The sequence below is a fragment of the Aotus nancymaae genome, unplaced genomic scaffold (genome assembly GCF_030222135.1).
Source record: "Aotus nancymaae isolate 86718 unplaced genomic scaffold, 86718_ANA_hifiasm-v0.15.2.pri h1tg000048l, whole genome shotgun sequence".
Taxonomy (NCBI): Eukaryota; Metazoa; Chordata; class Mammalia; order Primates; family Aotidae; genus Aotus; species Aotus nancymaae.
Window position 1 is genome coordinate 3,072,924 of NW_026988462.1, and position 27,864 is coordinate 3,100,787.

At 44.8% G+C, this 27,864-nt stretch overlaps 1 long non-coding RNA gene and 1 other non-coding gene across 2 annotated transcripts; one reads left to right on the forward strand and one right to left on the reverse strand.

Moving 5' to 3' along the window:
- Positions 1–4,110: 4,110 nt before the first annotated feature.
- Positions 4,111–4,214, reverse strand: LOC135268992 (small nucleolar RNA U13). The gene has a single exon (XR_010337319.1). It is a non-coding gene; the product is annotated as a small nucleolar RNA U13 (small nucleolar RNA).
- A 40-nt stretch (positions 4,215–4,254) lies between these two features.
- On the forward strand, positions 4,255–14,131 carry LOC105721562 (uncharacterized). Its single transcript, XR_010337290.1, has 3 exons — positions 4,255–4,594; positions 11,095–11,192; positions 12,046–14,131. It is a non-coding gene; the product is annotated as an uncharacterized LOC105721562 (long non-coding RNA).
- Positions 14,132–27,864: the final 13,733 nt, after the last annotated feature.

A 27,864-nucleotide genomic window follows, 5' to 3' on the forward strand; every position in this document is an offset into this window, starting at 1 on the left:
TGCCTGTAATCCCAGCACTTTGTGAGGCTGAGGCGGGTGGATCACCTGAGGTCAGGAGTTCGAAACCAGCTTGACCAATGTGGAGAAATCTCATCTCTACTAAAAATACATAAATTAGCTGGGCGTGGTGGTGCATGCCTGTAATTCCAGCTACTCAGGAAGAGAATCACTTGAACCAGGGAGGCAGAGGTTTGGTGAGCTGAGATCATGCCACTGCACTCCAGCTGGATAACAAGTGCAAAACTCAGTCTCAAAAAAAAAAACCCAAAAACTATTTAGTCAATACTGATTTAACCTATATTAATTAGAAGTGAAATTGTGGCCTTTAATAAGTGACTTGCTGAGATTCAGTTTTAAAATGGATTTTAGTAAGGTGCCTTTGACTGTGAGTTTCCAGTTCTTTTGGAATTTACAATCTCCCTGTCTCCTTTTCTTTCGGAAACAGTTTTGAACCAAAAGCAATCTCAAATTCAACCTGATTGGATTAACTTTCTATTAACAAACCTACCATTTTCTTGCTTGTATTTGAACTTACAACAATGATGCATTTTATTAACATTTGGAAAAAACATTCCAGAACCTGATGAAATACAGTTGCTACCACCCTTATTAAAAAAGAGTAAATTTAATAGATATTTGCTCTTTCTTCTCACTTAGAAATGTTCCCATATCAAGTTTCATTAAATAGAGAAAGACATTAAAACTGTAGGTCCTTTTAGTTGCCAAGACTTTAAAAAATGGGTCTTACATGTTAAAAATTAATACTTTTTTGCCTTCATTTCTGGACCAAACCACATATCATCACCAAGATTGCCTGGTCAGGAAGAGTTTGCAAAGTGAGTTTATATCACGAGGTTTCATTGAGCTAACTGCTTCCCAAAAATAGCATCCTTCATTTGGAAGAGCTTGAAGTTCAGATAGCTGTTCTTCTTTTGTTAATTCGTTTTCCAGTGAAGTGAAAGTTCCTGTCACAGATTTATTTTTATTGTGAAAGTTGTAGGGGAGCAAAGAAATGTTATCTGTAGTCTTGTGGAAGGAAATGAAATCTTGGGACCCCAAACTCATTAAGCCAAAGGGAAAAGTCAAGCTGGGAGCTGGGTTACACAAGCCTGCCTCCCCCTTTAGGTTCCTAAATAAGATGGCTACAAGATAAAAGAGCTACATGCCTCCCCCGTATTTTGCCCACAAGAAAATTCCTAGGGAGCTGCAAGATCTTTTAAGGTGTTTCTGTTAAGATTTCGCCATGGCAATGGAAACTGATAGCTTATCCTTACAGGTGCAATCACCCCGGCCCACCAGACACAAATGCATATCTAATTGTTCCCTTGCCTCAGTTTGTCCATGTTATCTTACGTCAAATGCAGATTTCCTGCATTTTTCCTCTGCCCCATTTGTCTATGTCAATTTATGCAAAAAAAAAAAATGTGATTAATTGAGCCAGACAAAGGCATGAATCACTATTTTTCCCTATACCCCCCTCTTACATGAAAATTTTGTACTTCTCAATATCCTGCCATTTCCCCTTTAAATCTGGAGCCTTCAAAATCATTTTTGGAGAAAGGCATAGACCTGTCTTCTGGGTGCGCATCCTTAACTTTGGCAAATAAACCTCCTAAAATGATTGAGACTTGTCTCATCATTTTTCTTGATTGACAGTCTGTTTTCATTATTCAGATGTATCATTTCCCCTGTATCAACAGTGCCAAATGGGCTGGTTAGAGATATCATGAAATATACACTACCTTCTTTCTTTCTTTCCTTTCCTTCCTTTTTTCTCTCTCTCTTTCTTTTTTGTTTTGTTCTTTTGTTCTTTCTTTCATTCTTTCTTTTCTTTTCTTTTTTTTTTTTCAGAGACTTAGTTCCTGATTTCAACAGGGAGAGGTGGTTACCAGAGGGCACTCTAACGGAGTCTTGCTCTGTCACCAGGCTGGAGTGCAGTTGCATGGTCTCGGCTCTCTGCAACCTCTGCCTCTGGGGTCCAAGTGATTCTCCTGCCTCAGCCTCCCGAGTAGCTGGGACTACAAGTAAGTGCCACCATGCCTGGCTAATTTTTGTATTTTTAGTAGAGACAGGGTTTCACTATGTTGGCCAGGCTGGTCTTGAACTCTTGACCTCAGGTGATCTGCCCGCCTTGGCCTCCAAAATACTGGGATTACAGGCGTGAGACACCACGCCTGGCCTCTAATTTCTAATATTGTGTTTGTGACTCATGTTGACAGACAATGTCACAAGGTATGATCAAGTCATTAAACTCTCTCTTTGTATCGGTTGACTGTAGCTGCAGAACGACCTCAAGATCTCAATGGCATACCCCAGTATACGTGTATTTCTCACTCTTGAGTTTACAAGTCAGCTGAGACAGCTTTGTCTCATTTTGAGGGTTGACTGTGGTGGACCTGCTCCATACAGCTCTCTTCCTCTCCTGGTTCCCGCAAGTCGGCCAAGGCCTGTTCTATGATCTTGGTGGGTAAAAATGTGTTATCTTCCCTCTTGGCTAGGCAGAACTGCTAGCCCTCCCTGGATGACCTGTCCTTCCCTTGGTTCTTGCTGGTACTCTGTGAGTTCTGGGTTTCTGCATTGGTGTCCACCTGGCCCCTGGTGAAGGAGGCCACCTGAAGCCTCTGCTGTTGATTATTTCTCCCTTCAATGTGGGAGGCCCTATGAGTCTTTCAATTTACTGTCTCCTGAGTCTTCCTTGGGGACTATGGGAATGTTTCAGTTCTGCTTATGTTATTGGGAGCCGCAAATAGCCTGAGCAAGCAAAATATTAGGGTGCTCATCAGATGAGCTATTGTCCTAGTTATGGTTCCTCAAAGAAACAGAACCAATATCTCTTCCCCATATCTATCTATCTATCTATCTATCTATCTATCTATCTATTATCTATCCATTCATCCATCCATCCATCCATCATCTATTTACCTATCTAAAAAAAGATTTGTTATGAGAAATTGACTCACATGATTATGGAGGCTGAGGAGTCCCATTATCTGCCATCTGCAAGTTGGATACCTGGGAAAGACAATGGTATAATTCAGTCTGAAGTCCAAAGGACTGACAACTAGGGAGGCTGATGGTATAAATCCCAGCCTGAGGGCAGGGATGTCCTAGCTCAAGAAAAGTGGGTGGCAATATTTTTTTTTCCTTTCTCTACTGTTTGTTCTATTCAGGTCTTCAAACAATTGAATGAGGCTCACTCACATTAAGGAGGGCCATGTACTTTACTGAGTCCACCAGCTCAAATGCTAATCTCATCCAGAAACACGCTCCCAGACACAGCCAAAAATCATATTTCACCTGGGCACCCTGTGGCCCAGTCACGTTGACACATGAAATTCAACATCACAACCATGTCGTGCTTCCAGATTTACTTTGTTGTGTGCTATGGTTTAAATGTTGACGTCCCCTGCAAAATTCATGTTGAAACATAATCTACACTGTAGTGGTGCAAAGAGGTGGGCTCTTTTGGGGTGGATTAATGCCCTTATAAATGAGCTTCCAGAGAGAGAGAGATCATCCCTTTTGCTCTTCCACCTTCCGACGTGTAAGAAGACCCTCACCAGACATTGAATGCTCGTGCCTCGATCTTGGACTTCTTAGCCTCTAGGACTGTAAGAAATACATTTTTTGTTTTCTATAAATTACCCAGTCTCAGATATTTTGTTACAGCAGCGCAAATGGACTAAGACAATGTGTCTGCACCATAAGCTAATGCAGGACAACATGTAAGGGCCGGTTTTTAGGATTCACAATGAGGAAAAGGGGCAAGCCTTCCCCCTCCCTGCCTCACAGCGTCTCTGTTGGTGTCCCCAACCGGCACACCTAGATGAGCCCTCCCTTGGTTGGGGGAGGACCACCATTCCCCTTCTGGCTCAGAGAAAGGTGCATTGCGGCCATGGTCACCATCCATTCTAGGGAAAGGCAAGTGGAAACTCCACTTAGGCTTCAATTATACTCCTTTTTTAGTCTAGTTTTCCCCAAACAGCCTTGTCTTGGTGACATTATTGGGCATTTTCCAACCCATTCATAAATGTGGCACTTTGACTATTGGTTCACTATGGTTTAGGTTGAATTATATGAATGCCAACATTCAATATCATTTCTTTTTCACATCAGATGGGTAATGTGCCAACGTCGTAACAGGATCTGAGGGAGGCACATCTCACATATGAGCCTGAAAACACAATCATCACACTTAGGAACTACAAGAGGATCTTGACATCATTTTGACTGAAGCATAACAGCATTCCCATATGGCTCGATCCATATGTTAACTGGTAGAATTCCTAAAGAGAGGGAGGGTGAGTCTTAACCTGCTTCCCTCCTCTCTCCCCACTGCACTTCACATTCTGAAGATCTCAGAAAGCACAAATCCTGGAGGCAAATGGACCAAGCAAGAGGTTGTCAGAATTGCTGCCATGAGCCAGGCAGTGGCTATGGAGGGTTTACGCACTGACCAGGGCACCTGTGTACCGTAAGGCCTCTTCCTGCACTGGCATTCGTGATTCCGAGAGTCTGCTTTCTGCTCTGTGGCATCCAGGAGGGAAAGAAGTTGCAGCTCCAGTTTCACCTGGAAGTTTGACTCCTGCCCCAGGTGGAGTGATGCATTCATGCTTTCACATTGAAGAGGGCTGCAGACTGTGATGTAAAATGCATCAGAGTGTGTGTGTGTGTATGTGTGTGATGTGCACACAGGTGTGTGTGCAGGTGTGTGTGGGTGGGAGGGACATGGACAGAGGTAGTGGGCAGGCCTGACGGGAGGGGCTAGAAAAGCAAAAGCCAAAAACCTTAGTCCTTAATGACTGGTTGGTTTGCTCAGGCTTTTGAGGACACGCCGGCCCCACTGCAGACCCAATTTCAAAGATAGTTCAGGCCAGTCAGGGAGGGAAGGTAGGTCAGGGCACATCTGTATCCCCGAAAGGAGCTGAAATTGTTCTTTTCTCTGCATAAGGATGACGCAGAGAGAGAAGCAGAGCAGACATAGCCATTTTCGTAGTACTTTCTCAAATCGTTTTCAGATTTGGGAATTGCGGTTTCTAAAAGAAGTAGTGCCAGGCTAGCTGCCATCTGATAGAGCCATGGAGGTGTTTTTATACAGTCTTGAAATGTGTGGCTTTGCAGCTCCCCATGTGACAGCAGGCAGTACAATTCAATTTGGACCGGTTGGGGGAAGGCCAGTTAGACTTTGTGGGAATTCTGAATAGTAGACTATTTTAAAAGAAGTGGCATTGCATCATATCTTATCTTTCAGATGTGTATATAGGGATTCAAGCTGTTTATGGAGTTGCTATGAGTAGAGGGCCTGCTGCTCCTTCTCCTCACCCATCCCTGCTACCCTGCTACTCAAACTGCCTGTGCTCACCCAGGGGGCTGGAATGCTGACCTGCACCCCTCTCCCCATGCTGTGTTCCCCAGGAGGCCAACCTCTGTAGACAGCAGCTACCTTGATTTCTCACTTCTAGTGGAAGATGGCAGGGTTGGGGGAGGTGATGGGAGGGAGGAAACAGAGAGTCGGCAGTATTGCTTTCTTACCCCTCCCTGGAGGGCAGGGTTGGCAGTGGCTGCCTCCTCTTCTGAAGCCCCCAGCTCCATTGATGGCCACCTCTGGATGCAGTTCTCACTGGGGCTTGGAGAACCTGCCCAGCTCACTCCTTCAGGCCTAGGGGCGGTGGTGGATTCCTGCTGTTTTCACCCCAGGGCACTTCATCCCAGCCACTCTCCCCTGAGTCTGCCCACAGCATTGTTCGCTTTTCCTCATTCAACCCTCTTTGGAGCTGCCATCTGTTTCCTGCTGGAACCCTGACCAGGGTCCCTAATGCTGCGTAATCCATGACTTACCTGCATATATTTCAGCACTTATCTTCAGCACCTGACTGTGGACAGCTTCCTGTCTTTAAGTCCCTTCTCTCTGGGTTCCCCCATCTCCCTCTCCCCTGCTTGCCACTTCCCTCCTTCCAGTTCCTCCTGGGTCTTCCTGACGTGTCCTGGTCTGCCTCAACTTGTAACTCTTGGCCTCTTCACTTTTCATTCCTTATTCTCCCCCAGATGATCTTGACCACACCCATGGCTTTAACTTAGAGGAGGGAACTAACCCTTGCTGAGTGCATCTATGATTGATATCAGGGGCTTTCTTCCATCACTCATTTCAGTGTTGAATACTTAGTGTCTTCCATGCATCAGGACTGTTCTGGGGCTGGGGATATGTTATCTTTTTGACTCTTTACAACAAGCTATGCACCATCGTCTCCATCTTATAGATGAGGCTTCTGAGCCTCAGAGAAGTTAGATACCGTGCCCAAGGCCAGGCTGGGATTGGAGCCCACTTTGCCTCCAACGTCGGAGCTCCTCCTCCTCCTTCTGTATTGTATTCCCAACGGAGCACTTCTTCTACATTGCTGAACTTGAGATGAACTTAGCAGAACCTTTATATATTCGAAAAGCAGGCTCATCTGACTTTGGGGGTTTGAACTGTAGTAGACAACATTTTTTGCTAGCTCATTCATCAGAGACATGTGCCTGACTCTGACTTTGAGCCTCTGTTTGCTCCGTCATTCACTGTGATTCTAAAAATTACCCCTGGCTCCCCAAGTGCTCAATTTTAGACTCATGCTCTCCTGACAATACAAGATTACTTTAAAACCAGAGCAGCAGAATCTATTCCAGAGATTTCTTTTCGTATAAGAAATTAGAAATAGGAATCATTGTTTGCATCTTTTCATTCTACAAAAAGAAGGTGCAGATGAACCGTTTTCAGGGTGTAGGGCCAGGGCTACCCCAAGCTGCGGCCTCCGAAGCTCCATTATCATGGTTATTCCATTGTTGTGACCTCATTAAAAGAAACAAAGGGGGCCGGGCGCGGTGGCTCACGCCTGTAATCCCAGCACTTTGGGAGGCCGAGGCGGGTGGATCACGAGGTCAAGAGATCGAGACCATCCTGGTCAACATGGTGAAACCCCGTCTCTACTAAAAATACAAAAAATTAGCTGGGCACGGTGGTGCGTGCCTGTAATCCCAGCTACTCAGGGGGCTGAGGCAGGAGAATTGCCTGAACCCTGAAGGCGGAGGTTGCGGTGAGCCGAGATCGCGCCATTGCACTCCAGCCTGGGTAACAAGAGCGAAACTCCGTCTCAAAAAAAAAAAAAAAAAAAAAAAAAGAAACAAAGGAGGGATGCTTAGAGAATGGAGCCCCCACCTGGATCAAGCTTGGGCTGTGAAATTCAATCAACTTAGTTTCAAAATCTAGCTGGGTGATCTTGGTCAAGTGACTTAACTTCTCTGAGTCCTGACTTTACAGCTGGGAATGCTAGAGGTGAGTAAACCAGGTATGTACGCTCAGCAGTGCGTGGTGCGTTGGGTCCTAAAATCTTGGCCAGCCACTTTTGGTAGAGATCACAAATGTCACTTTGGTGGACTGAAGTTACTACTGGGGTTAAGTTGGGGAGGGGAATTGCTTCACTGGCCTCCCACCCCACATGCTTTGGAAAGCAAAGTACTGGAATGAACCATCAACAGTTTGTATGAGGAGTTCTATACCTTCTAAGAAAGAAGGGACTAAGCCCTTGTCCCTAAGAATTGAAGCTCAGAACAGGCTTCAGGAAGGTTCAGGAGGACGCTGAGCAGGGTCAGAGTGAGAAGGGTTCTGAAATAAAACTACCAACAGGGTAGAAAGAAGTGGGGCCTGGGGGTTGTGGTGGCAGGTGCCCTTGGCCTTGAGTGAGTGAGGAGAGAAGAATCCAGTTGGCCCTTGTCCCTTGAGAGGCAGTCCCATTTTCTGCTTGTCCCTACCCAGCTCTCCCGAAGGCAGACTTGGGCCTTAGAGGAAGTGGCTCAGAGGAATTGCCTAAAAAAGACCTTGTATACCTTAGAGTAAAATTTTTTTTGATATGGACAGGAGACAGGGAAATAGTGGGCAGAAAAGGGCAGTTACCTGGCATAGGCCCCACCCCCAGGCCTGGAAACCCATGGCACTAAATGGGAACAGGCATTTCTGTTTTTCCACCCAAATGTTGCCTTCTTGGCGCATGACACCTCCCTATCCTGTACCCATATAAACCCCAAACCCCAGGCTCCATGAGCAGATGAGCAGACAGACAGATGAACAGAAGAGCAGAGAAGCAGAAGAGTGGCCTGGTAGAGAAGGAGAGAAGAGAATCAAGAGGTATTTGGCTTGGGACGGTCAGAGAGGAGATTGGCCATGGGACAGCTGAAGTCCAGGGGAAGATCATCTTCCCATTCCATCCCCTTTCCAGCCCCCATCCATCCCTCTGAGAGCCACCTTTGTCACTCAGTAAAATCCCTGCATTCACCATCCTTCAAGTCCATGTGTGACCTGATTCTTCCTGGATGCCGGACAAGAACCTGGGTACAGGTGTGGGTACCTGGGTATGAAGAGGACACTGAGCACTTGAGCCATCTGCAGATGGCAGAGCTAAAAGACCACGGTAGCATGCCCACTGGGGCTTCAAGAGTCACAGGCACACACCCCTAGACACCACTGTGGGGCCGGAGCCCAAAAGAGCTCATCTCGGCTCTCGCGTCTGCCCATGTGCATGCTCCCCCTTCTGTAAGGGGTTTGAGCAGTGGTGGTGGCTGGCCGAGTAGACAAGCCACTCCCCTGTCTCACGTCCTGTGAGGGTGTCAGGGAACCCTGCCATTTCATTTTGACCGAGTTTTGGAGTAAGGAGACTGAAGCAAGCAGGACAGCCTGAAACTCTCCTCCTGCCATGGGTAAGTGAACAGAATCCTCCTGGACATGAGGGAATCAGATGGGCAGGGGCTGGGCCTTCTGCAAGTCAGGGTAATTGGGCTCATGGCATTATAACTTGGAAAATTACCAGAATATCAGTTACCAGTCACATATGTAAATCGTTAAGCACAACGCTTGGCACATAATAGGCTATCAGGAAATGGTAGGTAGCTATGAGTAATGTTACATTACTAAATGTCAACAAAAAGAGTCAAACTCTGTAAAATATTTGAAGAGATATATTCTGAGCACAATATGAATGACCAGTGGCCTGTGACACAGCCCTCAGGAGATCCTGAGAACATGTGCCCAAGGTGGTCAGGCTACAACTTGTTTTTATACATTTTAGGGAGACATAAGACATCAATCAATACATATAAGATGTACATTGGTTCATCCAGGAAGGCCGGACAACTGGAAGTGGCAGGGGTGGGGGCTTCCAGGTCATAGGCACATTCAAAGATTTTCTGACCAGCAATTGGTTGAAAGAATTGTTATCTAAAGACCTGGAATCAATAGAAAGGAATATCTGTGTTATGATAAGGGGTTGTGGAGACTGAGGTTTTATCATGCAGATGAAGCTTCCAAGTAGAAGAGGCTTCAGAGAGAATAGAGTGTAAAAGTTTCTTTCTTTTTTTGAGGGGGGGATGCAGTTTCACTCTTGTTGCCAAGGCTGGAGTGCAATGGCGCGATCTCAGCTCACTGCAACCTCCGCCTCCTGGGTTCAAGCAATTCTCCTGCCTCAGCCTCCCGAGTAGCTGGGATTACAGGCGGCTGCCACCACACCCTGCTAATTTTGTATTTTTAGTAGAGATGGGGTTTCTCCATGTTGGTCAGGCTGGTCTTGAACTCCCGACCTCAGGTCATCCACCTTCCTCAGCCTCCCAAAGTGCTGGGATTACAGGCCTGAGCCACTGCACCCGACTTAAGAGTGTAAATGTTTCTTATCAGACTTAACCAGTCTGTTCTGTTAATAATCCCAAAAGGGAGGAGGGCATCATGCGGTGTGCCCAACTTCCCCTTCCCATCATGGCCTGAATTAGTTTTCCAGGTTAATTCTGGAATGCCGTCGGCTGAGAGGAGGGGTCCATTCAGATGGTTGGGGGGCTTAGAATTTTATTTTTGGTTAATGTAAGAAAGATCTCGATGAACCACTAAGGCTGAGGGAAGAGGGGAGCAGGGCAGGACTCTGTGCTACACCTCATCACCTCTGCCAGGTGTCGGGCCCCAGTGGCTGGCACCTTGGACAGGGTGGGAATGGTCTGTGGGAGGAAGCCCAGAATTGTCCCTATACTTTTACCTATGGGGTTGTCACCTCCTGTTTTATTGCCCAGAAGCACAGTTAAGAGAGGCTAAGCGTTGCCCAAGTCCTCAAAGTGTGACCTTCAGAGTCTTAGTATCTTGGAAGAATTCCAGAAGCCATCCACCCATGGTTATCAAACATTTTAAAGCAGCAAAGTTCCTCTCCCCTTTTTTCTTCAATAAAATTTAGATGACATCCTGATACATAAAACGAAGTGGCATTTTTCTAATAAGGTATATTTTTAAGTGGAAATGTATTTCGTTGACTTGTGTTAGCATCAGTCAATGAGAACAATAAAACTATTTTGAAAAACCCGAAAACTCATAATTGAAGCTATGGAAGGTGGTTTCAATCTTCCATCAGATCTGGCAGTCATAAAATTCAAATCAAAGTGCAAATGGAATCCCAGAAGGCCCGCCCCGCCCCATCCCCCGCCCCCCCCCCCCCCCCGGCCCCCCGCAAGACACTCGGCATTCTTCAAGTCTAGCTCATTGTGTTAGTCTTCGTCTCAGCAGGAAACAGTTTGCATTCTCAAACTGAGGGACTTTAAGGAGGGTTTAAACTTATGAAACCATCCACAACTGCAGGAATGGGGAACCACACAGGATGGTGTAACACCCCAGGGCTAGTTGCTAGGGGCTGAGGGGGCTGGGCAAGGGAGCCATTACCAGAAGCTGGAAGGGGAGGACTGGGTAGACAGGGCTGCCTCAAGAGAGCAGGGAACTTCAGGAGAGGGACATTGCTACTCCCAGGAGATCCTGTAGGAAAAGAGCAGGGGGCAGACGAATACTTCCCTCACTCTTAGGACTCCCTCCTAATCACTTCCTGGGGCTCCCTGATGGCAGCCTAGAAGCCAGAGGGCAAAAGAGCCTTGTGATGTCATTCCTACAGGTCAGCCTCCGAGGACAGAAAGTAGGTTGCAAAAGGTGGACAGTGAAGCTAGAGGAGCCAGGGGACTGCCCCACCCCGCAAATACACCCCTTCCCCTGTTCTTTCTTTCTTTTTTTTTTTTTTTCTGAGACAGAGTTTCGCTCTTGTTGCCCAGGCTGGAGTACAATGGTGCCATCTCGGCTTGCCGCAACCTCTGCCTCCCGGGTTCAAGTGATTCTCCTGCCTCAGCCTCCTGAGTAGCTGGGATTACAGGTATGTGCCACCATGCCCAGCTAATTTTTTTGTATTGTTAGTAGAGATGGGGTTTCTCCATGTTGGTCAGACTCGTCTTGAACTCCTGACCTCAGGTGATCCACCTGCCTTGGCCTCCCAAAGTGCTGGGATTACAGGCATGAGCCACCATGCCTGGCCAGTGTTCTCCTGTTTTAAATAGAGCAAGAATGAAGGCTCAGAGAGTTCAGATGCCTCACCCAGGGTTACAAGGTTAAGGCAGTGGTAGGAAGCCAAGTGCTCCAATCTCAGTTCAGCCTTCTTTCCACTGTGCTTTTACATCACTGTGGGCTGAGGACTACTTTAGATACAGAAATGCTAATGTCATCCATTGGATTTTGGATCTAGAGTTAGGGGGTAGGTTTAGCCTAGTCCAGTAATTTCCTTTATTAGGGTCAACTAAGGTCACTGTTGCTGTGCAGCCCAGTGACTTTGCAAGTCTAAAGAGAAAGCATAGCTGTTTAGGGGACCAGCACATCAAGGAGCTCTTTGGTTTTCTGTCCCAGACTCCAGGTCAAACACTTTCTCAGAAAGGGCAGGAAGAATGTCGGCCAAACAGTGTAAGGGATCGTATGGCGTGACTTCTCTAACCTAGCTTACTTCGAAAAAAATACACATTTATTTTAGAAGAGTTTTACAATTATGGAAAAATCACAGATATAGTACAGAGTTCCTATATATCCTACCACCAGCTTCCTCCACGACTGACGTCTTACATTCGTATGCACATGTGTTGCAATTAGTGAAGCAGTATTGATATATTGTTATTGACTAACATTCATACTTTATTTGTATTTCCTTCATTTTTACCTAATGTTCTTTTTCCGTTTTCCAGGATCTCATCCAGAGGACCGTATTACTTTTAGTCATCATCTCGTCTCAGGCACTTCTTGGCTGTGGCGGTTTCTCAGATTTTCCTTTTGAAACAGCCTCATTGTCTGGAGTAACAGCCAGGTTCATTGTCTCACGTCCACAGAGAAGAGGACACGGACACACGCAGAGTGAGATTGAGAGCAGAAGTTTAATAAGCGAACGAAAGAGAATAACTCTCTGCTGCAGAGTGCGGTCCGAGAAAACGGGCTGCTGGATCTGTGGTGCAGTGCAGGGGGTTTATAGACGAGCTGCTAAGGAGGTGGTGTCTGATCCACGCAGGGCACAAAAGATTGGTTAGACCAGGTGTGCCACTGGCATAGGGCGCAAATCTCAGGTAGCCCCAATTCTAATCTTTTATTATGCAGGCAGGTTCTCTTTCTGAGCTGTGCCATGTTGCTTAGTTTTTAAATTACCATTCACATGGTAATAAAAAAAGGGAAGATGGAGCCTCTATGCTGGACATTCCTGGCTCCCAGGTAGCGCTTTTCTATTGGCACAGCTGCTGGCATTCTCCTGTGAGTGCTGGCATTCCGGTTGGTTATCTATGTTTGCAGCTTGATTTTTCAGGCTGCCCTTTGTTAAGAAAAAAATAATTTCTTGGGCTGCTTTTTGTTAGAAGGGAAGCTCTGGTGAGGACTCTATCTGCCTAAATAATGTATTTCTACTTCCTGCATCACCTGTTTTCATGGACCTTGACAATTTTGAGAAGTACTGGTCAGGTATTTTATAGAATTCGGATTCTGGGCAGAGTATCTATATGTATTATTGGAATTCTGCACAGGAGACTTGTCTCTTCTCCCCATTAATTTATTTATTCGGTCACTTACGTATACCCTTACAGACCTGCGGATACTTATTTTGTGTTTTGTGTTATAATCCAGTATACTTACCATTGTTGCTCAAATCGTTCTACCTTCAGACATGGAGAACTCTTTCCCTCAGTTCCTGTATCCCTTTGATATATCCACATCTTTGTGGAGTTTTTACATTTTTCTTTACTTTTTTGAGCACTTTCTTGATTTCAGACTGTATAAGATGCTTCAGTTGAGACAGCCAAGTATACAGGAGTCCCGGAGAATCTGCAGCTGGCCTGTGCGCTGGGAGAATGGGGTGGAGCTGTGGCAGTTTGCACCATTTGCAGTGGGGAAGGAGTCTGGCCCCTTCTGTTCCTGTGTGGCAACCTGGGATTCAGTCGGTTAGGTGGAGAGCCAGCCTGTTAGCAGGACTTCCTCTCACTTTGCTGTGTTGTTCTTCCTTTCTCCTCTTGACCCAATAAATTCCATCCCCCCTCACCCTTCAAAGTGTCTGCGAGCCTAATCTTTCCTGGTCTTGTGACAAGAACCCGGTTTTTCCTCCAACACAGTCATATCTTGTATATTTCCTGCTCTAGTCTGAGATTCGGCATTTCTCCAAGGACCCTTGGTTCCTTTTATTGGAGAATGGCATTAGAGGCAAAGATCTGGGCATTAGGTGTGCTTGTGGCTGCAGGGGTGTCATTACTTCTAGGCCCTCTTAGCTGACAGAGCAAAGAGATACGTGAAAGGAAAATAAATCTTGGGACTCCCAAATCACTAAGCCAAAGGGAAATGTCAGGCTGGAAACTGTGTCAGGCAAACCTGCCTCCCTTTTTATTCTGTTGGATTTCACCCTGGCAATGTAACTTGATAGCTCATCTTCACAAGTATGGGATAAAGGACAGAACACAAAGTCATCCCTCTGCTCACCAGAGACAAATGCCTATCTGATTGCTTCTTCTGCCCTATTGTTTATTTTACTGTATGTAAAAATGCAGATTCACTGAGCCAGACCTCTACTTGTCCCTGACCTGTAAATGTATTTGGTGAAAGGCTGATCAAAAACTTGAAAGAATGCAACTGTTTGTCTTCTATCTACCTACACCTTAAAAAAAAATTCTTCCTCTTTCCCCAATACCTGCCCCTTTCCCTTTAAATATTAAAGCCTTCAAAATTATCTTTGGAGAAAGGCACAGTCCAGTCTCCCGGATGCATGTCCTTATCTTTGGCAAAATAAACTTCTAAACTGATTGACACCTGTCTCAGACACTCTTTGGTTTACAGATATAAATGTGTATATATAAGCCATGTGTTTGTAGACATCCAAACTGCTATTGCAAAGTTCTGAGAAAATTATGACAAGTTTAAGAGATTTGACCTAACCAACTCCATCTTGCTTCTAACCTCCAGCCGTCCTTGTTCATTCCTGGGCATGGGTTGAACTAACTTTGGGAGGAGTTTAGTTTATAGTTTAACTTGGAAACAAAGACAGTAACAGCCCTTCCCAGAGCAAACCCCCTTCCTACCTGAGGACTAGACTGGCTTTGTAGGACAAACAAATTAGCCACAAGATTAGAAATTATGATTTAGGAGTCGTGCAGCTGGAGGCTAAAAAATTCTGACCCTCTCCAAATTGCTCCTGGGGATAACATCACTATTGTAAAACCTAAGATCAGTGCTTGAGACATTTTGCAGACCCTGTACTTGACGCATCAGCTGACACCACCCAGATGGATGAACGGGCTTATTTGGTCCTGTGCTCCCCCCTCAGGAACTGACTCAGTGCAAGAGAACATCTTCAACTCCCTATGATTTTATCTCCGACCCAACCAATCAGCAGTCCCAACTCACTGACCCCTACCCATCAACTTGTTGTTAAAAACCCTAACCCCTGAGTTTTTTGGAAGACTGATTTGAGTTACAATAAAACTCTTGTCTCCTGTACAGCCAGCACTGCATGAATTAAACTCTTTCTATATTGCAATTCTCCTGTCTTGATAAATTGGCTCTGTCTAGGCAGTGGGCAAGGAGAACCCATCAGACGGTTACAAATTTAGAAATATTTCTATATATAATCATCTGTACCTATATTAAGCTAATTATGAGTTCATACTGATGTCTTCAGTGCTAACCCATTACCATATGAATCATTCTAGCCACCTCCCCTTGCTTATATGTAAACTGCTGTGCTCCAAAAGTGAGAAACCTGGCTTTCGCCATCTGCCATCCATCTCTTTCTCTCCCTCTCTCTCTCTCTCTCTCTTTTTTTTTTTTTTTAAGAGAAAGGGTCCCTCTCTGTCATCCAGGCTTAAGTGTAGTGGTATGATTCACTGTCACCTCAAATTCCTGGGCTCAAGTGATCCTCCTGCCTCAGCCTCCCAAATAGCTGGGCCCATAGGTGTGTGCCACCATGCCTGGCTAGGTTTTACATGTTTTGTAGAGACGAAATCTCATTATGTTGCACAGGCTAGTCTCGAACTCCTGGCCTCAAGCAATTTCCTCACCTCGGCCTCCCAAAGCTCTGGGATTATAGATGTGAGTCACTGTATCTGGCCTGTCATCCATTTTCTTAATTGTTCAATTCCAGAATACAGGTATAGTGATTTCAGAATTGTTAACCTGTACCCCCAAGTAAATCTACATTATCAGCTAAAGTACAGTCTTATATACAGTTCCATTTGCCTTTAGTCTCATACACTTGTCATTTCCAAAGTTACTTAGGTCAGCACCTGATACGGTTTGGATCTACGTCCCCAGGCCACTCTGATGTTAAACTGTAATCCCCATTGTTGGAGCTGAGGCTTGCTGGGAGGTGACTGAAACATGGAGGTGGTTTCTCATGAGTAGTTTAATACCATCCTCCCATCCTCCTTGGTGCTGTTTTTGTGATAATGAGTGAGTTCTTGTGAGATCTGGTTGCTTAAAAGTACATGACAGTGGCCAGGCTCAGTGGCTCATGCCTGTAATCCCAGCACTTTGGGAGGGCAAGGCAGGTGGATCACAAAGTCAGGAGTTCAAGACCAGTCTGGCCAAGATGGTGAAACCCCCTCTCTACTAAAAATACAAAAATTAGCCGAGAGTGGTGACACATGCCTGTAATCTCAGCTACTCGGGAAGCTGAGGCAGATAATTGCTTAAACCCAAGAGGCAGAGGTTGCAATGAGCTGTGATCGTGCCACTGCACTCTAGTCTGGGTGACAGAGTGAGACTCCATCTCACAAAAACATGTGCATAGCACCTTCCCCCCCAGCTTTGTCCTGTGCCAGCCATGTGACGTGCCTTGCTCCTCCTTTGCTTTCCGCTATGATTGTAAGTTCCCTGAGGTCTCCCCAGAAGCAGCAGCTGCTCTACTTCCTGTACAGCCTGCAGAACCATGAGCCAATTAAACCTCTTTTCTTCATAAATTACCCAGTCTTGGATATTTATTTATAGCAGTGTGAGAAAGAACTAATGCAACACCCTTTCCCTCTACCCTGTCAGTTATGTTGCTTCCTACATTTGTAATAGAGTTGTGTTGTTTTGTTGCATTGCACATACCAATGGCATTCTCCTATATGATTTTTTAAAAATTTGCTTACATTAAGGTTCATTCCTTGTGCTGTAAAGGTCTATGGATTTTGGCAAATGTATAGTGTTATGTATCCACCATTGCAATATTATATAGAATAGTTTTACTGCACTAAAATATTCCCACATGCTTCACCTATTCAACCTTTCTCTCTCCCCAATCTGAGGGCAACCATAAATTTGTTTACTGTCTATCTATTGAAGGACAGCTTGGTTGCTCCCAGTTTTTGGCAATTATGAATAAAGCTGCTATTAAACATTCACGTGCAAGTTTTTGTGTGAACATAAACTTTCAAATCAGTTAGATAAACACTTAAGGAGTGCAATGATGGAGCTTATTGTAAGACTCTGTTTAACTTCGTAAGGAGCTGCCACACTGTCTTTCAAAGTGTCTGTACCATTTTGTGTTCCCATAGAAATGAATGAGGGTTTCTGTTGCTCTACATGTTCACCAGAAGTTGGTATTGCTGGTGTTTTAAATTTCAGCCCTTCTAATTGATGTGTAATGCCTAGCTGATCTTAAAACATTTTGGAATATATAATAGCTCTCTTAACATTATATGATAGCTCCACTTAATGGTCTTGACTTCCACTTAAGGGACTCATGGATCAAAAGACGTTCTCCACTCTTCCTTTAAAACACAGATGGCTGCTTCGTGTGCTGTTCCCTCATGAGATGATGCTAATTTAGCTCTGGTTTGCCTGTGCTGCTGAGCCCCCACCTGTAGAGATGATATGCTTACCAAGAATCAGTTTTGTTTTTGTATGTTTAAGCTGGACATATTTGTTACTGTAATTATGTAATTGATTGAAATAGTAATGAACCTATAAATATAAAGGTGAAATGAGATATTTTTTAGATGTAAAAATTTAATGGTCTGCATTTGGTCTGGCTCTTTTCCACTTAATTCAGATGATGGTATGCTTTATTTCCAAAAAGCCCTGGGTATGTATTTCAGGTATATCAACAAGCATAAATATCCACATCACTCTATTTTTCATCTTCCCAAGAATATTTCTGTTGCAACTGATGCTTCCCCGCCGCCAAAATCCTTGGGGAAGATTTATTGCAGTATAGAGTGCTAATGCATATTGATTTACACCTTTGACAGCACTCATAGAGTAGAAGCTAAAACCGCCTTTGTTCTAAGAACTGGTTTACAAATGTTAAAGCAAACTAAATATGACCTGAGAAGGACTCTGTACTTCTGTATCTGAGTCCTTGTTGACGAACGATAACTTAGCTTAATAGGCAGACAAGGCTGGGAGCAATGGCTCATGCTGTAATCCCATCACTTTGGGAGGCCAAGGTGGTGGATCATGAGGTTAGGAGTTCGAGACCAGCCTGGCCAACATGGTGAAACCCCATCTCTACTAAAAATACAAAAATTGGCTGGGCGTGATGGCGGGCACCTGTAATCCCAGCTACTTGGGAGGCTGAGGCAGAAGAATTGCTTGAACCCAGGAGACAGAGGTTGCAGTGAGCTGAGTTCATGCCACTGCACTCCAGCCTGGGTGACAAAGGGATACTCCGTCTCAAAAAAAAAAAAGCAGACAAGATTGAAAAGCTTAGGAGTATGTGCCTATAACAATAGCTGTGTCTTAGCCAATCCCAGCGGCCACAGTTCACCCACTCAGACTGCTAAGCGTTAGGCCAACACCAACCTGTAACCAATCCAGCTATTGCTGTACCTCACTTCTGATTTCTGTACATCGCTTCCCTTTGTTTTGTCTATAAATCTCCTTCCACCATGTGGCTGCACTGGAGTCTCTGAATCTGCTGTGATTCTGGGGGCTGCCCGATTTGTGAATTGTTCATTGCTCAATTAAACTCCTTTAAATTTAATTCGGATGAAGGTTTTCTGTTAATACATATTTTTTTTTTTGAGATTTTTTTTTAAACATGAAGATTTAATGCTTTGGGAAAGGCTTAACAAGGCAAGTGACAAAAGATGCTCTTGAATTAGGTGTGGATGAGGGAACTCTTATGATTAACAGAAAATTATAAACATCTGTGCTCAGAGATGCTCTACCCTTTCTTGGGGCTGTTAAAGAAAACCAAATTAGAAAACATAGGTAATGATCTGAAGTTTCATTTGAAAGCGAGAGAAAGAACTGGGAAACCACGTCACTGGTCCTGAACTCAAAGAAAAGGCCTTCGACCTGCACCCGTGATTTGTGGTGTCACGGGTCTTCCCATAGATGATGATGGCTTGGATGCTGGAGAAAAATGAGTGGCTTCATTCATGTGGAAAAACCATCTATTGAGCACTCTCCTGCTCAAAATTCAGACTTTAAGTTAAAATGAAAATTCAAGATTGTATGTATTTTTAAAAAATAATTATTTTCCAGCTGGGTGTGGTGGCCCATGCCTATAATCGCAGCATTTTGGGAGGCTGAGGCAGGTGGATCACCTGAGGTCAGGACTTCAAGACTAGACTGGCTAACATGGTGAAACCCCATTTCTACTAAAAATACAAAAAATTAGTCAGGTGTGATGGGGCACTCCTGTAGTCCCAGCTACTCGGAGGCGGAGGCAGGAGAATCGCTTGAACCCGGGAGGCAGAGGTTGCAGTGAGCCAAGATTGTGCTATTGCACTCCAGCTTGGGCAACAAGAGCAAAACTCTGTCTCAAAAAAAAATTATTATTATTTTGCACCTTAAGACAATAAACCAACCAATGACTAGTCTCCATTGTGCTGGAAGACAGGACTTTTGTAGTAAATTACTTTTTTAACGACCAGTGAGGTTATGGGGTGGGCACAGAAATGCAATGCAAAACTTAAAATGTCAGCAATTAGAGACTGGAACTAGAGATGAAATCTGTTTAATTGACAACTCTGATGTGTCAGAGACCGATAGGCACTATTTTTTTTCACTCTTTGTATTTATAATTCTGTAATAGAAATGAATGTTCTCTTCAAACAGAAGCCTCTCTTGCTGGAGGAGTGAGCTTGAGCGGCTCCTGGGCATGAACAGAGAGCCTGACCGAGAGGGCTTAACTCCTTTGCCTGCTTTGGTCTGGCTGTTGCTCTTCCAGGTCTGAGGTTCACATGTGAAAGGCAGTGTGTCTGCCATGACTCATAGTCATTTTACTCTAAATCTGCTGTCATTCACAGTAATCACTTAGTTGGAGCAGTTACATAATTTTTAGTTATCTTTTTTACTGTTCTGTATTTTTAAAAATTCTAAAGGGGGAATTTTTATTTTAGTAGTCAGAAAATAAGTTATAATAATAAAAAAGGCTTTATGGATTTTGAAATGCTTTGCTCTTTGCAAGGTACATTTATAACTGCCCTCCTCCATGACGGTCACACCCACCTCTCTGCTCCCTGTAATGCATCTACTTGCAGGTGAACTTCAGTCCTTGTCTTTTTTTTAAAAAATTTTTTAATTTTTTGAGACGGAGTCTCACTCTGTCACTAGGTTGGAGTGGTGTGATCTCGGCTCACTGCAACCTCTGCCTCCCGGGTTCAAGCGATTCTCCTGCCTCAGTCTCCCGAGTAGCTGGGACTACAGGTGTGTACCACCATGCCCAGCTAATTTTTGTATTTTTTAGTAGAAATGGGGTTTCACCATATTGGACAGGCTGGTCTCGAACTCCTGACCTCGTGATCTGCCGACCTCAGCCTCCCATAGTGCTGGGATTACACGTACGAGCCACCATGCCCGGCCAGGCCCTTGTCTTATTGTCTTCTGCCCACCAGAAGTCCTGCTCCACAGTTCTCCAGCCCCCTCAAACCCGGGACCTTCACCTCAACTCCAGTTTCTCACCCTCTTCTGGGGATACACACTGCCACTGAGTCTCTGTCAGTTATGGCTCAGACACACTTTTTTTTTTTTTGAGGCAGAGCTTTGCTCTTGTCGCCCAGGCTAGAGTGCAATGGCGTGATCTCGGCTCACTGCAACCTCTGCCTCCCAGGTTCAAGCGATTCACCTGCCTCAGCCTCCTGAGTAGCAGGGATTATAGGTGCCCGCCACCACGCCCAACTAATTTTTTTGTATTTTTAGTAGAGATGGGGTTTCACTATGTTGGCCAGGCTGGTCTCGAACTCCTGACCTTAGGCGATCCTCCCACCTTAGCCTCCCATAGTGCTGGGATTACAGGCACGAGCCACTGCACCCGGCCCGGAAACATTGTTGAGGTTATGAATCCTCTCTCAGGGAGGAAATGATCTTTTGGACCTCACTTGATATTTCCCCGAAGTTGCAAGGGGTTCGCAAACCCCTGGGAGCCCATCCATTTGCCCTTGCCTGGCCTGAAACTTCTCTGCCCCTGGAATCTTGGTTCTAACCTGGCATTTCTGAGCCACAACTTATCCTTCCAATGCTCTTCCTCCTTCACAGCCACAACACATTTTCTTTGATCTCATCAACACTTCCAGGCCTGAATTTTCCATCAGTCTAACAGAACTCACTTGTAGTAATGTCTTTTCCTAAGTAACTCAAACACTGCAGTCCAACGTTCCGACTTGTTTTGTCTCCTTTTTCTTTTTATTTAACCATCAAGAAAACTCTAATTCTGGGTCTAAACCTCTATTTCCCTTCTCCTTTCTTACCTCTGCACCTCCTAGTCCCTCTGGGGAAAGTCAGACAACTGATAAGGGTTTGCCACTACACATGTATCATCTCCAACTTCATCCACACCTTAAAACTACAGCCTGGGCGACGGGCGAGACTTCGTCTCAAAAACAACAGCAGCAACAACAAAAACCTACTCAGTCACCCCCCGCCCCATGAACCCAGTGCCTGTTTCTGAATGCCTTCACCCTCCTCAAACTCCCCCACACCCTCCTGGCGCTCAGCCATGACCTTGCCCTCTACAGACTCGAAACGCTCTTCAAAACCTTTCCATCACAGCTCCTGCAGCCTTTACTTCTTTCCATTTTCAAGCCTTCAGAATAACGTAGGCGCAACTTAGAGCAGCGATTTTCAGTGTGTGTTTCCTGGACCAGGGGCATCAGCAGCACCTGGGAACTTGTTAGAAATATCATTCTCATGCTCTGCCCAAATCTACTGAATCAGAAACTCTGGGAGTAGGTCCCAGCCCCCCAAGTTTTAACAAGTCCTCCAGGTAATTCAGATGCATGTTAAATTAGTGGGAGAACAGTTACCTTACAATACAATGTAGCCTCTGCCTATTTCTTTAGGCTTCTGTCTTGCCACATGGCCAACTCCTCCGTTTTATGGTGCTCTAACCATGCAGAACTGCGGTACTAATCATTCTCTAATCTGATTCAGTTTCCTCTTGGCCCAGGGATTTGTAAAAGCTGCTACCTCAGCTTGGGAATCCCTACTGCTATTTATTATTCCCCTCTCCCCTTGTTTCCTAAGCTTCGGGGACTTCCTGTCTCTTAGAGTTAAAATCTGGATGTGAAGACAGACTGGGATGTGAGCTCTGACATTATCAGCAGAGGCCTCTGGGACTCCAGGACTAGTGAAATCGGAGAGTTCCCTGACCCATTCGAGGGACTTGTGACAGGGGTGTGACACATTTGCTGTGCACTCAAACCCCTTATGGAAGGGGGAGCACACACATGGGCAGGTACAGGAGCTGGGGTGAGTGCTTTTGGCCTCCATCCCCACTGTAGCATCTAGGGGTGTGTTACAATTAATGCTCTTTCAGCAGTTGCTGTCTGTGACTGGGTAAGTGTTAAACCAGCTCAGTGGAGAGTCAGGGTGACTGCCTTTTACACCCTGCCCTCCTGGTACCTGGCTCCTTGTCTGGTGTTCACGAAGAATCAAGTCACATGGACTTCCAGGATGGTGAATGCTGGGACTTTATTGAGTGATGGAGGTGGCCCTTAGTGGGATGGATAGGGAGCTGGAAAGGGGATGGAGTGGGAAGATGATCTTCCCCTGGAGTTTGGCTGTGTGGCCAGTCTCCTCTCTGATCATCTCTAGCTGAACTCCTCTCAACATTCAGATACTCCTCTTCTCTCCTTCTCTGCCACTCTGCCAGTGGAGCTTGGGGTTTATATGGGCACAGGATAGGGGTGTGGCGGGCCAGAGTGGTCTTGGAAAAGGCAACATTTGGGTGTGAAAACAGGAATGTCTGTTCCCATATAGGGCTGCAAGTCTCCAGGCTTGAGGGTGGTGCCTTTGCCAGGGAATTACCTTCTTCTACCTAGTATTTCCCTGCTTCCTGTCTGTATCACTAGGAACCCATGCAAATATGGGTGAGGCTCTTGCTGTGCTGACTTTCCTGTCTCAAATGAGAGGTGACTTGAAGGAAGAGTGTGTGTGGAAGGGGAGACAGTCATTACAAGGACTTGTCCCTTTTCATTATTTTGTGATAAATGAAAGCTAAATTAATACCCAGACTGTGTTTCAAATGTCACTCTTTGCAATTTTTTTTTTTTTTTTTAAGAGACAGATTCTCATTCTGTTGCTCAGGCTGGATACAATGATGTGATCACAGCTCAAAGTATCCTCAAACTCTGGGCTCAAGTGACATCCCCTGCCTCAGCCTCCCGAGTAGCTGGGACTAAGGGTGTGCACCACCATGCCTGGGCTAGTTTTTAAATTTTTTTTGTAGAGACAGGGTCTTGCCACATTGCCCAGACTGGTCTCAAATGCCTGGCCTCAAGGAATCCTCCTGTCTCAGCCTTCCAAAGTGCTGGGATCATAGGTGTGAGCCACCACCTGACTGCAATTCTTGAACATTGAGTTAGTTCTTGTTAGGCAGATTGTGTTATCAGCTTGGTTGGAAGCTAGAGAACTTCAGGTTGGGTTAGGGGAAAGGAAGAGCAAGGTAATCTGTCTCTGGGCTACCTAATTGCCTCTGTGGTCTCAGTTTATGATTTCACAAGATAGCTCTCACAAAGGCATTGGGCATTCTTAGGACAGATGCACTCTGTGTCATTCAAACCAATTCCAGGAAAAAGAGGTCTGAATGAGGAAATTCACATGAAGTAAATTGCTCACTTTTTTGGGGTACTTTGCCTCTTTTATGAAGCCAAGCAATCATCTAGACCTAAGACGATGACTTCCAACTGAATCCTCCACTTTGGAAGGATGACTCCACTTCCATAGGAATGTATTTTGTTTACCTGGCTGCACTGCAGAACAAGCCTGTCAGTTTTCAATGGTCATTCATCAGACATTTTCAATTTAGCTAATTTCCTGTGGTTTCTACCCAACTTGCTTCAAATTATTATAAAATATGTTATTAATAAAACCTGATGGAATTTCTTGGTATTTTTCATGCTGTTTTCAAGTCTGATCGGAAAGTAACCTGAGCCCTGGACCCAAAGTGAACAAACATTCTTCATAGCTACCGTGACCTGTTAATTTAAGCTGAACTCACAATTTTTCAGTTGTTCCAATTGAGACTCTTACAATCACCTAATCTTTCATCTGTGGTGTTATCTTGTGAATATTTCAGAATTTTCATGGCAGCGTTGTCTATAAAGTATAGAAAAGGAATCATAGAATTCAATGTTTTGAAGCTTCACAGATACTTACTATGTGGCATTTTCCAATTTTTCTTAAAATGTTGCTTTTATATTATGACACTTTCCTGGATTACTTAACAACAATTCCATTATTTCATCTTTTTTAAGACTAAAAGAGTAAACAGCTTCTGTGGTTTCTGATTGTACTATTAAAGTTGCCATTTTGTGTTTAGATCTTCCGTATCCTGTTTTTTTTTTTTTTTTTTTGGTCAGCTTAATCTATTGGTTACCAAAAGGTTTATTTAGGTATCCTACTATGATGGCTGAGTTTTCAATTCCTTCTAGTAACAATTTTAGTTTTGCTTTACATACTTTAAGGCAATGCTGTTAAGAACATACAGGCTCAGAATCATTATAAGTTCAAGCTTACTGATAGGTATTACCCAGTTTATGCTTAATTATTCAGTAGATTATTAATTTCACTTTATATTAATGTATTAATTATACATATTTATGCTAATATAATTAGATTAGTTTTTTACTGTTACTGCAACAAATTACCAGAAACTTAGTGGCTTAAAACAATACAATGTATTATCTTATAGTTCTGTACGTTAGAGGTCTGGCACAGCCTGGGCATAGTGGCTTACACCTGTAATCCCAGACATTTAGGAAGCCAAGGCAGGAGGAGCACTTGAGGCCAGGAGTTGGGACCAGCCTGGGCAACGTAGTGAGACCGTGTCTCTACAAAAAATAAAAAAAATTAGCGTGGTGATGTGTACCTGTACTCCCAGCTACTCAGGAGGCTCAGGTGGGAGGATCACTTGAGCCCAGGAGTTCTAGGCTACAGTGAGCTAAGGTCATAGCACTGCACTTCAGCCTGGGCAACAGAGTGAGACCTTGTCTCCTAAAAGACAAAAAGTTTGGCTGGGTGCTGTGGCTAACGCCTGAAATCTCAGCACTTTGGGAAGCTGAGGTGGGCAGACCACTGGAGGTCAGGAGTTGAAGAACAACCTAGCAAACATGGTGAAATTCCATCTCTACTAAAAATATAAAAATTAGCCTGGTGTGGTGGCAGGTGCCTGTACTCTCAGCTACTTGCTAGGCTGAGGCAGGAGAATCACTTGAACCTGGGAGGTAAATGTTGCCATGAGTGGAGATCTCACCACTGCACTCCAGCCTGTGCCACAGAGTGAGACGCTGTCTCAAAAAAATAAAAAAAAAAGGCGTTCATTGCTGGAGGCTCTAGACTCTAGAGTGGATCTGTTTCTTTGCCCTTTCTGACTTCTAAAGGCCACCTACATTCCTTGGCTCATGGCCCTCTCCTCCATCCTCAGCACCAGCAATGTTGCATCCCTCTGTGCTTTTCTCTCATAGGGACGCCTTCCTTGGTGATATGGTTTGGCTGTGTCCCCACCTAAATCTCATCTTAAATTGTACTCCCATAATTCCCATAAGTTGTGGGAGGAACCCGGTGGGAGACAATTGAATCATGGGGGCAGTTTCCCCCATACTGTTCTCGTGGTAGTGAATAAATCTCATGAGATCTGATGGTTTTATCAGGAGTTTCTGCTTTTGTGTCTTTCTCATTCTTTCTTTGCCTGCTGCCATCCATGTAAGATGGACTTACTTGCTCTTCCTTGCCTTCTGCCGTGATTATGAGGCTTCCCCAGCCATGTTGAACTGTAAGTCCAGTTAAACCTCTTTCTTTTCCAAATTGCCCAATCATGGGTATGTCTTTATCAGCAGCATGAAAATAGACTAATACAGTAAATTGGTACCAGTAGAGTGGGGCACTGCTGAAAAGATACCTGAAAATGTGGAAGGGACTTTGGAACTAGGTAACAGGCAGAGGTTGGAATAGTTTGGAGGGCTCAGAAGAAGATAGGAAAATGAGGGAAAGCTTGGAACTTCCTAGAGACTGGTTGAATGGTCCCTAGAGATTAATGAAACTTTGAACTTGAGAGAGATGATTTAGAGTATCTGGCAGAAGAAATTTCTAAGCAGCAAAGCATTCAAGACGTGCCTTGGGTGCTGTTAAAGGCATTCAGTTTTATAAGGGAAGCAGAGCATAAAAGTTTAGAAAATTTGCATCCTGACCATATGCTAGAAAAGAAAAACCCATTTTCTGAGGAGAAATTCAAGCTGGCTGCAGAAATTTGCACAATGAGGAGCTGAATGTTAATCCCCAAGACAATGGGGAAAGTGCCTCCAGGGCATGTCAGAGGTCTTCATGGCAGCCCCTCCCATCACAGGCCCAGAGGCCTAGGAGAAAATGGTTTTGTGGGCTGGGTCCAGGGTCACTGTGCTAAGTGCAGTCTAGGGACTTGGTGCTCTGTGTCCCAGCCACTCCAGCCATGACTAAAAGGAGCCAAGGTACAGCTTGAGCTGTTGCTTTAGAGGGTAGAAGCCCCATACCTTGGCAGTTTCCATGTGGTGGTGAGCCTGCAGGTGCACAGAAGTCAAGAACTGAGGTTTGGGAACCTTTGCCTAGATTTCAAAAGACGTATGAAAATGTCTGGATGCCCAGGCAAAAGTCTGCTGCAGGGGCAGGGCCCTCATGAAGAACCTCTAATAGGGCAGTGCAGCAGGGAAATGTGGGGCCAGAGCCCTCACACAGAGTCCCTACTGGAGCACTGCCTAGTGGAGTTGTGAGAAGAGGACCACTGTCCTCCAGACCCAAGAATGGTAGAGCCACCAACAGCTTGTACTATGTGCCTGGAAAAGTTGCAGACACTCAATGCCAGCTTGTGAAAGCAGCTGGAAGGGAGACTGTAGCCTGCAAAGCCACGGGATAGAGCTGCCCAAGACCATGGGAACCCAACTCTTGTATCAGCATGACCTGGATGTGAGACCTGGAGTCAAAGGAGATCATTTTGGAGCTCTAAGATTTGACTGCACCACTGGATTTCAGACTTGTCTGGGGCCTGCCACTGCTTTGTTTTGGCCAATTTCTCCCATTTGGAATGGTTATATTTACCCAATGTCTGTAGCCCCATAGTATCTAGAAAATAACTAGCTTGCTTTTGATTTTCCAGGCTCATAGGTGGAAGGGACTTGGCTTGTCTCAGATGAGACTTTGGACTGTGGACTTTTGAGTTAATGCTGAAATAAGATTTGGGGGAACTGTTGAAAAGGCATGATTGGTTTTGAAATGTGAGGACATGAGATTTGGTAGGGGCCAGAGGTGGAATGATATGGCTCTGTGTCCCCACCCAAATCTCATCTTGAATTGGATTTCTATAATCCCCATGTGTCATGGGAGGGATCCAGTGGGAGATAATTGAATCATGGGGGCAGATTCCTCTAAACTTTTCTCATGGTAGTGAATAAGTCTCATGAGATCTGATGGTTTTATCAAGGGTTTCCATTTTTTCATCTTCCTCATTCTCTCTTTGCCTGCTACCATCCATCTAAGATGTGACTTGCTCCTCCTTGCCTTCTGCTATGATTGTGAGGTCTCCCCAGTCATGTTGAACTCTAAGTCCAATTAAACCTCTTTCTTTTGTAAATTGTCCAGTCTTGTGTATGTCTTTATCAGCAGTGTGAAAACAGACTAATACACTCATACAGTCTTCTACAGCCATTTCCTGCTTTTCAGGACTCTGTGATTCCATTGGCTGACCTTGATAACCCAGGGCAATCCCCCTATTTTAGGGTCAGGAGGTTAGCAGCCTTCATTCTGTTTGCAATTTTAGTTCCTTCTTGCCATGTAACCTAACATAACCACAGGTCCTGGAGACTGGGATATGGACACATTTGGTGAAGGGTGTTATTCTGTCCACTGAACAGTTATAATCATTTTTTTTTTAGTGTTTGAGTAGTAATCTATTTTTAACCATTGTGAGTTCTTATAGGTGTGTTTCTTGAAAATAGCATCTAACCAAGTTCCTTTTCTTCTTCCTTCCTTCTCTCCTTCCTTCCTTCCATCCATCTATCCATCCATCAATGAAAAACTCTTTTAATGCAGAATTTAGTCAGTCTACATGTATTCTAATTACACATTTCTTACAGGTCTGTTTC